Here is a 13,179-nt window from a genome sequence, read left to right as displayed (position 1 = left end):
TAAGTGATCGTGAATACAAAGCATTCTGCATGGTTTTTCTCCCTCCTGGTGCAGGTACTGTGTATGTAGAGAACGGATTTAACATTAATATTATGGTCTATCAAGTGAGTACCTTAGCTAAGGTATAAACTAAAACAGCTAATAATATTATCAAACAGAAAGGTTAACTGCTTCGGGCGCCTGGGTGGCTCAGTGGGTTAAGCCGCTGCCTTCGGCTCAGGTCATGATCTCAGGGTCCTGGGATCGAGTCCCGCATCGGGCTCGCTGCTCAGCAGGGAGCCTGCTTCCCTCTCTCTCTCTCTCTCTCTGCCTGCCTCTCCATCTACTTGTGATCTCTCTCTCTGTCAAATAAATAAATAAATAAATAAATAAATAAATAAAATCTTTAAAAAAAAAAAAGGTTAACTGCTTCAATAGATTTTCAATCTAGACCAAGCAATCAATTATAGAAGAGGATGTTTGATTTCAAAGGAGAAAAGTAGCCCTAATTTTAAAGTTTTACAGCACTGATTAATTTATACCCAGGTTTTGTGGAACTACTTGTGTGTACTTCTGGGAAAAACTTCTTAAATCAAGTTTTGTCCCTCTAGAGTACATACAAGTGTACAAGTGCCAACAACTATTTATGGGACCAATATCTGGTCCCCAAACCTGAAAATATAAGGGAAATAATAAACAGAGAAAATAAAAGATGTACCAAATATCTAATTAAAACATCCTAGGGACTCAATGAAAAGTCAAAGGTTTTCTCAAGTGAAATTTAAAAAGTGACTAAATGGGGCACCTGGGTGGCTCAGTGGGTTAAGGCCTCTGCCTTCAGTTCAGGTCAGGATCCCACAGTCCTGAGGTGGAGCCCCACAGGCTCTCTGCTCAGCAGGGAGCCTGCTTCCTCCTCTCCCTCTGCCTGCCTCTCTGCCTACTTGTGATCTCTGTCTGTCAAATAAATAAATAAAATCTTAAAAAAAAAAAAAAAAGAAGTGACTAAACATTTTGAACTTCTGATATAGTAGATGTGCCTAATGGAACATTTTTCTTGCAGTGGGATCTTGAACTACTTGGTGGTTTCAGCTGTCTGCTTTCAAAGATATGGAGGCCTGAGGTGAGGTAGAAAATATCCAACACAAATCAGGAGATCCTGCATTTACATTTACCCGAGTAAATGGCCATTTACATTTACATTACATTTTGCTCTAGTGGCCAGGTCAAGCCACTGGAGCAAAACAGTTAAGAGCATGTGCTCTGGAGTTACCAAGGCTTCGATCCCAAACCTGGTTCCTGGGTTTATGATCTTTGTAAGTTTGGATTACTTACTTTGTAAGTTTGGATTCCTGGAAGCCCTATGTTTCTTCATCAACATAAGAAAAGTAAACAGCATCCTCAGCCTAACGTCCTTCCAAGGCATACATGAGAAGCAGCATGGGGAGCACTTAGCATAATGACCAATACCCAGCATATGCCCCCAAAGTGCCAGCATTCATACAGAAAAGATTTTTATTATAGCTACTGTTACTACAAGTCACCTTCCTGGGCTTCAGTTTATATCTTTTTTTTTAAGCTATTTTTTAAAATTTTATTTATCTACTTGACAGAGACAGAGATCGCAAGTAAGCAGAGAGGCAGGCAGAGAGAGAGGAGGAGGAAGCAGGCTACCTGCTGAGCAGAGAGCCTGATGGGGGGCTTGATCCCAGGACCCTGATATCATGACCTGAGTGGAAGGCAGAGGCTTTAACCCACTGAACCACCAAGGCGCCCCATTTTATATCTTAACCGTAACTGTGAAATGAGGGACATCAACTGGACCAGAATTTCTCTAACATGAATAAATACCTGGAAAATGATAGCAGACTTCCAGAGTTGTCTAACTATTTCTATTACAATAAGCAAGCATAACACTGCTAATGCACTTAGATAAACTGCTAATGCGCTTAGATCCTACCTATAAATAAAAAATTAGCCGAAAAATTAAATTCAAAACAAAAACAAAAAAATCGAGGTATGTCTTTGAATGAGGAGAGCGGTGATTTTCTGGAATTAAATCACCCGCTGCCCTGTGAGCAGGGGTCAGTCCCCGCCGGCGCAGGTTATTCTGTTAGCTGCCCGTGCTACCCACTGTGTTCTTCAGGAGATCAGCGCTTCACTGCTGCCCTTGCTTTTGAACTATAGCAGCCCAGACATCATTTGGCCTTCATGTTGCCCGAACTCATGATTTATTCGGAGCTGGTTCTCTTCTCACTAGCCCTTGGAAATTAAGAGAGTAACTTGGTGTCAGTTTCAGACTTATCTCTTAATGCAGATCCTGGAGACGCCCAGCTCCAAATCCTTCAGGGGCTCTCTACTGCTTCCAGATCCTGACAATCTGAGTCCCTTCTCAGACATACATTGGCAGCCTTCTCTAACCAGCTTCTTCTCTAGTCAAACTAGGACACCGGCTGCCATAGCCTGAATGTCTATGTGCCCTCAGATTTTGTACGTACAAATCTACTCCCCAGAGTGATGATACTGGGAGATGGGGCCCATGAGAGGTGATTAGGTCATGAGGGTAGAGCCCCCAGGAGAGAGATCAGTGCTCTTATTAGAGGTCCCAGAGAACTCCCTTGCCCCTCTACTTTCCTGGCCAGGGTGCGGATTTTCTATTTTCAGGGACAGGACCACAGCCGAGGCTCTCAACACTATGCAGGGTATTTTGTTTCAGTTCTCTGCCTGCCACAGACTAGAGAGTCTTCCCCACTCCCATGTACATGGTACAAACCTAGTGCCTGGTTCTAAAAGTCCATGTCCAAATTAGACATCTCTGTGGACTGCCGTGGCTTCATCCTGACCTGACTTCACTGCCATTGAGTTCTTTTTCTTTCCAAAAGAGGATTTATTTCCCTTTCTGCTCATCTCTGCTACGTATTTTTTTTAAAGGTTTTATTTGTTTATTTGAGAGAGTGAGCAAGTGAGCAGAAGTCGGGGAGAGAGAGAGCAGGGAACCCAATAAGGGACTCAATCCCAGGGTCCTGGGATCATGACCTGAGCCAAAGGCAGATGCCCAACTGACTGAGCTGCCCAGGCACCCCTCAGCTATATATTTTATCTGACATTTCTATGATTTAGGATGGGTAGGAGACTGTCCACCTCAGCACTGGCAGCCACGTAACAACTGTAATTCCTAGCATCAATTTCTAACCAATCAAACAAACTACACATGCTCAAGTATAAAGTAACTTTATGACTATTCATATAACATACATAAATAGACATACACATATATACATCTATAAATACATATGTATGTATATATGTAAAATACCTTCATGACTGTTCATATGATGTATGTATAGATAAATAAATACCTATGATTATTTTTAAAGAGCACAAGTTCCATTTTAGTATAATTTAGTAACAAAGTCACTCTCCCATACAATTATAATAATAATGGTCATGGTGTGACATTTCCTTTCTACTATTAGCTTCTGAATTTTCACTGACAAAAATAAAAAGTTGACTGAGCATGTTCAATACTCCAGGCACCATGCTAAAGCTCTTTAAGGACATTCTCGTTGAATTTTCACAGCTCTTTATGGGGTAGGTGCCATTACTACCCCAATTTTGCAGATGTAGATACAAAAGCTTAAAGGGTTGAGCAATTTGACCAAAGTCATATAACTAGTAAGTGGTAAGGCCAGGACTCAAACCATGTCTGTTTGGCTTATGGACCCAAATATGTAACCATTTTACCTCTTATCTTAAATAGCCAAAGTAGGCAAACTGGGTATATTACATATCCAAAATATACAAAGATCCCTCAAAAATCATTAGGAGGGAACAATAAACACTACAATGTAAAAATAGGCAAGAGACTAGCATAAATCATTTATAATAGATCATATTTGGTAATAAATAGAGGAATAAGATATTTAAGCTCATTAATAATCAAACACAAATTAAAATAAGATGTTATTTTCTACCTATCAGAATAAGATTAAAAAATGATTAATTCCCAGGACAAGTTAGCTCCCTGAAGGGAAATAAACACACACAGCTGGTGGGAACTTAAATCAGGATTTCTAGAAGACAAATAGAGGGCATTTTATCAAAAAGCTTTAAAATGTCTATGCCAAGGGTACTTGAGTGGCTCAGACAGTTAAGTATCTGACTTTAGCTCAGATCATGATCTCAGGGTCCTGGGATCCAGCTCAGTGTCGGGCTCTACACTCAGCAGGGGAATCTACTTATTTCTCTCCCTTTCCCTCGGTCCTTGCCCCCAAACTGCCACTCATGATCTCTCACCTCAAATAAATAAATAAAATCTTAAAAAATAAATAAATAAAATGCTTATGCCACATGGGAAAAAAATCTTATATTTTTGAAAGAAACAACAAAGCTATAAAATAGCAATGATACAGTATTTTTAAATTAAAACACATATGTGTACATATGTATATGTGTAGGTATATAATATGTTTAGTTATATATATCAAAATATTAATAATAGTTATCTCTACACAAAAAGGATTACAGGAAGTTTTTCTTTCTTTTTTTGTTTATTTGTATAACTGATTTTCCTCCAATAAACATGTACTAGTTTCATGACCCCTAGTTCAGTATTTCTTAACAACACCTGGGCAGGAACCTGTACAAGAAAAGGCTGGATTGGAAACAATAAAGTGGGTCTATAAATATGGTCCCACAGAATGTCTAAGATAAAACAAACGAAAAAAATTGAGTCCCCTGGGGCGCCTGGGTAGCTCAGTGGGTTAAAGCCTCTGCCTTCGGCTCAGGACATGATCCCAGGGTCCTGGGATAGAGCCCCACATCGGGCTCTCTGCTCTGCAGGGAGCCTGCTTCCTCCTCTCTCCCTCTCTCTGCCTGCCTCTCTGCCTATTTGGGATCTCTGTCTGTCAAATAAATAAATAAAATCTTTTTAAAAAATTGAGTTATCAAATAATATAGGCAATGTAATCTCTTTAATTAAAAATTATATATAGTTATATATTATAAATTATTTAATATATATGAAATTGTATACATTAACTATATGTTCTATATTAATATATATTAATTATATTATATAAGAAATATAATGGTTTGGGAGAGAAGACATTTACTTCCTATACTTTTCTATTATTTTTTTCCCAAGAAGCATTAATGACTTTGATATTGAAATACTCAATTAAAAATATGAAAGTTGAAGGAGGAGCTGATCAAAACTCATAAAACACACACGCTTTTGTTCATTAAATTGAGGAAATACCAAACTCAGTGTTAACATCCACCAAGCTTAACAGATATTATTTTATAGCAAATAAAATCACCCAGTCTAGTACTAGAAAGTCAAGTAGAATTATAGACATTCTTACTCCAAGACTGGTTTATGTGGGAAATGTCAAGCTATTCAATAATTATTGGGCTACACTTACGGTTAGTGATCAATAATAGCTCGTGAATAGAAATCAGTAATAGAACCATAGAGCAGGAATATGGAAAGAGTCTTCAAGGTGAGGAAACTGAGCTTCACAGAAGTTAGCCACCTGAGGTGACACAGTCCTCTGAGTCCCAGTTCAGTTTGAGAAACAAAATGGAAAATACAGACAACCTCAACAACTCTCTTGAATCTTCCTTTAGTGATTCAAGCTAGAGCTGTCCTGGAGTGACTCAGTAATGATACTTCTTATATAAACTTCATGAACACACACTCAGGAAACACACCCATTGCCTGGGTGGCTCAGTTGGTTAAGCGACTGCCATCAGCCCCGGTCATGATCCTGGAGTTCCAGAATCAGAGTCTGGCCTCAGGCTCTCTGCTCTGAGGGGGGCTTGCTTCTCCCTCTGCCCCTCCCCCTTCTCAGGCTCTGTCTCTCTCTCTCTCTCAAATAAATAAATAAAATCTTTTATTTTTTTTTAAAGATTTTTATTTATTTATTTGACAGAGAAAGATCACAAGTAGGCAGAGAGGCAGGCAGAGAGAGAGGAAGGGAAGCAGGCTCCCTGCTGAGCAGAGAGCCTGATGTGGGACTTGATCCCAGGACCCTAAGATCATGACCTGAGCTGAAGGCAGCAGCTTAATGCACTGAGCCACCCAGGCACCCTAAATAAAATCTTAAAAAAAAAAAAAAAAAAAAGTATAAAGCTGCTATAACGGGCATGTATGGTGTCAAGAGATAGGGTCTTGATCTTCTCTCTCATTAAGGCTGCATGAACTCTCTGGTACCAACCTCCTGTGCTGTACCCCAATCCCATCCAAAGTCTGACCCTTGTATTTCAGACAGGTGCTATGTGGTACCTGGAAGAAAGGTGCCTATCAGCTTGATATGGTGATCCCATGCTCTCCTGGGGGCACCTCAGCCCAGGCTCCCGAGAGACAGACATTCCTGGGGAAAGGCACTGTCCTTCTCCTCCTTGCCCCTGGGGCTCCCGCCCCCATCCCCCCCTCACCCTCCTGCCCTCTGCCCCTCAGCAGCTGGGCCTGGTCTTCTGACATAGCGGATGCTTCCTGGCCTCTTGGCTTTGTGTCCCCAGTGCCTCTCCCCATGGTGGGGGGGAAGGGGGGTGGGCGGCGAACCACCGCCAGGCTTCTCCAGCCTTGGGTCCTGAGCAGGTTGCACCTGGACTTCCTGGCGCCCCTGGAGCACTCCAGGTCTCTCTCTGTTCCCAGGCCCAGTCACCCCCCTGGGGTCACCGCTGCTGGTGGTCTTGCTGGAAAGGGAAACACATCCCTTACCCTTAGGGTTGGGCGTCTCCTTGTCCTACCATGCCAGGTGGAACGACTGGGCAGGGCCAGGTGTTACTTTCCCAGGCTGCAAGCCAGGGACTGAGCGATGGTGGAGGGCTGCACCAGCCACATGGTGCATGGCCGTCTGAGGGCTACTATTTGGCCGGAATGTGTGTGCTATTGTTCCCTCACTTATTCTTCTTACTAAAATGGTGCTCGTTTGCCTTTGCGTGTTTGTTTCATAAGGACAGAGGTCATTTGAGAGAGGTCTAGAGGTCAAGCAGGCAGTAAAGTCCTTCCCTCCATTTTAGCCTGAGCCCTTCCTGTGTGTGATTCTTTTATCCTCCAGCCAGCTCATGTCAATAACTCATGGAAAATTCTGGGCTCTTAAAATCCACACCTCGACTACTCTAGGACGTCCTTGCAGCATTTGAGTCTCGAAATTTCTACACCTTATGGAAAATGCTTCATTTTCGAAATGACTTTTTCTCCTTGAAAATAAGGATCAATAAGTGAGATATACGTATCAAGAAACACCAGACCAAGTCTAGTCCTCAGGTGTGGATCTAAAAAGCACACTGCTGTAATTCATCACAGCTCATTTTACAGTGGATTAGCAAAACTGGTCCTTCTGGTTCCTAACTAAATAATCTCTACTAAATAAATGGTTACAAGCCAGAATTGTTATATTAATGGATCCACTTTCAATCCCTGTGATCAATCACTTCAAGCTGAGCCCATTAGTGCCATCTCCCTTTTACCTGCACTGGGGACACCAAGTGTTTTGCAACTATGTACTGGGAATAACCAGAGAGAGTATGCAGGATGAGATGCTTTTTTTTTCCTCCCAAGTAGGATCACTTAGGTAAAGTGATACACCAAGTTACAGATCCACTGAGAGAAATCCTTTTTAATGCCAAGAGTCTGGTATTGGGGAAAGGAGCAAGGAAGGAGGGAATGTTCTGGTTTCTTTAGCTCTAGCTGAAAGAAGTGATGACTCCAGGTATCTCCTTATGGGTCTGATTCTGGGTACATTGCTAAGTGAAGGGGTGTTGGGGTTCCTGAGTATACAAGGAAGGGACCCACACAAGCAATGGCATGCGAAGGTCCCATGGCTCAGAGCAAGGTACCATCCAATGAGAAGCAGGAGCACAGACTAAGTCTCATATTGATTGCTGGTTTGCATGCAAATCTCTGGTGGTTACAGAACTTTTTCGTTAAAGCAAGTCTTAAGCAGAGCCATATTAATAGGTCAAACAGATAAAAGTGTGGGTGTTCTGCTTGGAACTGCAGGGGAGGGAAGAGTAAAGAACCACAATCTGTCTTCCCCATGGCCCCTGACTAGAGCAGGACACCACATCTCCTTCTTTTGGACCATATTACTTCACCTGGCCTACCTGGCAGAGGAAATGAAGCCATTTTCTCCATGCCACCATGGCGGGTCACTCCCTGGGCAGGGTGAGGAGAGAGGCAAAGTCTGGAACTTCCTTATCTCAACCCTGATAAAATCTCTGACATCAGAACATTAGAGTGAGGGATTGAGATTGTTGTCAATCCTGAAGGGTTGTCAAGAACGTGCTAGACCCACGGAGTGATGCTGAGACAGTAGGCCAGCGTTCTACATGTCCAGCTAAGGTGGAAGAAATGCAAGTTCCTCACCAACACAGAGAGTATGATGCATCCATCACATGTCCAGGCAACTTGTGCTCTTCCCTACCTTGGTCCCCCTGCACCATTTTAGCCTTGTTACACGGAAGGTAAAGCATGCACTTAGGGCTGTGGGCAGAAACCAGAAAGATAGGTTTGAGGAGCAAAGCCACCGTGGTTACTGTTTAAGGTCATAAACTGCTATGCATCTTAGAATGAAGAGTGTCATCACAATGTTTAACGTCATAAATTGCTTTGCGCCTTAGAGGGAACAGTGTTAACGCCAAGCATTTCGACTCACCTTTGGTTCTAAATACTACATGACTTTTTTGAGGGCTGAACGGTGGGCATGGGACTCATATACTTTATGGGCACGGCACATATTTCTTAAAGCTTTAGGATCAGCTCTCTGCCGGTTCCAAAGTCTCAGTCGATGAACGTGCACCTGAGAAAACACCTGGGAAGGATTCTGTGCTCTTGGAACACCTTTCCCTCTAGCCATTCAAAGGAGGGTCACATTGTAGCCCTTTTGCCTTTTCCACCGCTGTTAGTCTCACCAGCTAGCTGGCTCAGAGGATGCTGACAACAGGGCGGCTTTCATCCTTGGGCCACTGGTTCAGATTCCCCATGGATATGGTCCAATGCAATCAATGGAGTCATTAGCTCCTAGACTCGACTCACGTGGAGGACGAATCGAGGTCTCCTTACTTACATCACTGACTTGGACACTTTCAGGTACAAGCTGTCCCACAGGTCCTCTGCAGCCCAGATGGGCATAAAGATCTATGTGACAGAACGGAGGAACCAACCTACAGCACGTATCTGTTTTACAATGTGAGAGCCGCAGGTGGTTCTCTGCCATGCCCGAAATGGTAGCCAACTAGGTGCGCTATTTTATGGCTAAATGCCCAGGATTCACCAATCATCAACTATTATCACATAAAGCAGGGACATGCATACAGGACACTTGGACCATTTGTTTCCTAATAATTAGCATCTAATGAGGACTCATTGTACACAGCACAAAACTAAGTCCTAGACACAGATTATTGCTTTAGATCCTCACAATACCGAGTTAGGTCCCATTTTACCCCAGGTTCACCGGTGAGGAAACCAAAGGGTTTAGGCTCAGCAGCTGGCCCAAGGGCAGAGAACTAAGAAAGGGCAGCCAGGGATTTAAACCCTGAGGAGCTGAGCTATGTTACCTGGCCTTTGATTGAAATTTGATGCTGATATAAAATGTGCGATTAGCATGGTAATTCTGGAGTAAGATAAAGCAAAATCAAAGCTAAGAACAGTGCATTCCCACAGAGTAAGTAACCAACATTGACATTTCATCATTCACAGCACCAAAGGCAAGGTTGCTTAGTCAACCTAACATAAAGAAAACAAATAATTTTTTACCTTTTTTTGGTGAAGGATACAGTCACACAATAGATATTAGATATCTAATATCTCCCGGGTGCAGATAAGCAGTCTAAAACCATCACTAAAGCAAAGGAAATACACAACGATTTTCAAGTATTCGGGGTAGTGTAAATAAATAACACTATTCTACCCAAACAACAAAACAAAAAAAGTTAAAAAAAATTTTAAAAACCTCAAGTACTTAATAGATAAGTAAAGCCTTTGAAAATGATTTAAAATTTCATTTCACTGTCTAAAATTATATATTCTCAAATGAATCATTATAAGTTGTTTAATAAAGCTTACAGTTTAGCACCTGCAAAGTATCTTATGCGTAGTAGGTTTCCAATAAATCTCTTTGGAATGAATGAGTAAATCCATGAATATGCTTTTAAAAACAGACACTGTCCTTTCATTATGCTTAGGATTTTTTTTTTAATTTATTTATTTGTCAGAGAGAGAGAGAGGGAGAGAAAGCGAGCACAGGCAGACAGAATGGCAGGCAGAGGCAGAGGGAGAAGCAGGCTCCCCGCCGAGCAAGGAGCCCGATGTGGGACTCGATCCCAGGACGCTGGGATCATGACCTGAGCCGAAGGCAGCTGCTTAACCAACTGAGCCACCCAGGCGTCCCTAGGAATTTTTTTTTAAGTTTTTTTTTTTTTAATTCTATGATGTAGGTTGCATGATAGTTTCTTATTAACAATTTTTAAATCATTTCCTTAGTAAAAATTTTTTTTTAAATGAATCTCAGGATGAATCTCTACTTCAAACAAAGAAAAGGAAATAACTACCATCCTGAAAGACAAAAAGAAGTATCTAAATAACGGGCCAGAATAATGAAAATAATTAAGAACAGAAATGAAGCTTTCAGATATGAGAGAGAAAAAGAAAAGCAGCTTCAAAATATCTTTATTAACATTTAAAAAATATATAAAACTGTTCTCTTGTAGCATGAAAACACAAAAAAAAATCTATAAATTTAAGCCACTGTGACTGGTGAAGAGTAAGACGTTTCCTGGTACTGTATATAGAATTGAATAAATTCAGACCAAGTAAATACCTCTTTCTCAAAAGCGCTGTGGTGCCCTGGGTTACTGTAGGGACTCAACAGTTTAACCAACGTGCACACAAAAATAACTCTTCATTTTTAAAAAGAACCTCCAAAAAACTAATATGAGCATAAAAATACAAATTACTGCAGTTATTTCCATATGGTAAAATGTTAGATTAAATCTACACTAATGAAACAATTCAGTAAACCTGTTATATTTAAAAGGAAAGAGGAGAGAGGTATATGGAAAATATACACCTTTCCAGCAGAGCTGTGTCCTCTCACCTAACAGGCAAATCTGAGATTCCCCCAAGTATTCCCCAAGCATTAGGAAAATCAATAGCATTAACTTTGGGGTGCCTAAGGTTGCTTTTGCATAAGCTTTTATCTCATTTTTAGCAACATTAAAAAAAAAAAAAGCACAAAAACACAGGATGTGTATAACCTTGGCTCACCATTGCTCTGGCTTCCTTAATACAATCTGCTAAAAGAACCAAAATGTTGTGGTTTAGTTTCACAAGCTTCATCATATGGTTCTGCCAAAACTGCAAAGCTAATGGGACAAATAAAGAGGCTGACCATACTGTACAACAGGTAAGACAGACCCTTCAAGTCAAAGACGGAGCTTTAGTCCTTAAAGAGACATGTGTGTTTTTTTTCTTTTTAAAGGAAAAAAAAAAATGAGGTAGTAACATTTTCAATAACAGTAAAAAAAAATTAATAAGTGAAATAAAAATACTAAAATAATCCAAATTGAATGTGATTTGTGTTTTCTAATCCAGTCTACATGTGTACATCGTTTCCATATTAAACAGCCCAAGATTCTGTCTGTAGATACTTGCTAGAAGAGATCTGCAGGAAATGAAGTCTGGTACCTGACTTCATATATGACAAAGCATTTTTTTCCTTAAATTATTGATAAGCACATTGCCTTGATTGTGACCATGAGTCACTAAGCATAAATTTTAAAGGCCAAGCATTGTTCAGTAAAAGTACATCTCAATAGTTCTCATTATTCCAACAACTTTTGAGAACACAAGAACCTGACTCAATTTAAATACTGAAACACAGATTAAGTATGCAAAATATACATTTTTATGCCTAAAAACAAACACTTTTCACGCTTACAAAATATGCACAACAAATATTATTTGAGACAAAACCTAGCAATCATATCTGCCTATTGCTGTCAACTTTGTTTTTCTGAGAGGCTAATCAATCTGCGGAGTAGACACGGGCAAAAGTGGTATAAATCCACGCCAGCCGCCACAGTCTCATTGGGACTCAGTAATCCTACAAGGTAAAAGAAACCATGTGCTAATAATACTCTAAAGAAAAACAAGCTGCTATTTCCCAGAGTCTGATGAATTACTTTTTTACTTTTCCACTTTTTTCATTAACTGCTTTAAAATATATGCTTGCTCCTAAGGAGAAAAAAAAGGAAGACTTGGTTAAGGACTAAATCTTAAAAGATCCCCAAAGCTGGGCAGATTTATGCTTAAGTCTCTCATCTTCCAACACCTGTTCCTAAAGCTCCTACACTTGCACTTAAGGGGTAAAAAACGAGACTGGGAGGAAGCTCCATCTGCTTTACTTTCTGAGCTGGGATTTACACACCTACCTGATGAGTTCTCTCTCACACTCGTTCTCCCTCAAATCTTCAGAGACACACGCACACACACATGCAAACACAGACGATGTACCGACCACTGTCTGTCCAGGTTCATCAACACCGTGACAGAGGAGACAAGCCATACTATGATAATCACATCACGGTTAACAGTGAGAAACGGGGTTCTTTTAAAACCCGTTTGGACCCTTCATGTCCCTATTGCTACTCAGTTTCTCTTCATCCAGAAACTTGAAAGGTTCAGAAAGAGAAAACAATTTGCATGAAAGGAACAGAAAGAAAAGAAGAGCGTTCGCTTTTCGCGGGGGGGGGGGGGAGGGGACTACAAAATCAGCAACGGGACCCGGCTGCGCCCAAGGGCAGCATTAAAGACGGCCAGCCCAGCCCCTCGAGAAGTCGTGTGATCCAGAAGAGTAAATAAGTAAGAGTGGTCATTGTCATTAAGAATGAAAATAGTAATAACGATTGTCACCACGGGGTTCCGTACAGCAGGTGCACACGGAGCGGACTTCTCCTCCAGCCCCACCGCGCGCAGCCTCCCGGCAGCCGGACGCCGCGGCCGAGAAAGGCCAGTGGGCTCCGCGCGCGCGGAGCCGAGCCGAGGGGCGGGACCCGCTCCCGGAGGCTCCTCGGGCACGCGCCCCGCCCGGCCCCGCCCGGCCCCGCCCGGCCCCGCCCTCCTCTCTAGCGCCTGCGAGTCGCGCGGCCGGGGCGGTATTCTCGCTTCCGGTTGCTAGGGCCAGTCGCCGT

At 41.8% G+C, this 13,179-nt stretch overlaps 1 protein-coding gene across 4 annotated transcripts in view; it reads right to left on the bottom strand.

Moving 5' to 3' along the window:
- The window catches only part of LCP1 (lymphocyte cytosolic protein 1), a 110,168-nt gene that overhangs the window by 72,299 nt on the left and 24,690 nt on the right, over nucleotides 1-13,179 (bottom strand). Inside the window, exon 1 of one of the 4 annotated variants that reach the window (XM_082700628.1) lies at nucleotides 12,917-13,071. The exons of 1 other annotated variant lie outside the window; for it this stretch is intronic. The gene's annotated coding sequence lies outside the window, so the exon portion shown is untranslated. Of the gene's footprint in view, nucleotides 1-12,901; nucleotides 13,072-13,179 lie in introns of those variants that run through there. 2 more of the 4 variants (XM_082700622.1, XM_082700630.1) reach the window with 2 other exon arrangements.

This window comes from Mustela nivalis (genome assembly GCF_964662115.1).
Source record: "Mustela nivalis genome assembly, chromosome: 15".
Classification (NCBI taxonomy): domain Eukaryota; kingdom Metazoa; phylum Chordata; class Mammalia; order Carnivora; family Mustelidae; genus Mustela; species Mustela nivalis.
The sequence above is the reverse complement of the archived record's forward strand: the minus strand, read 5'-3'. Positions and strand labels throughout refer to the sequence as shown.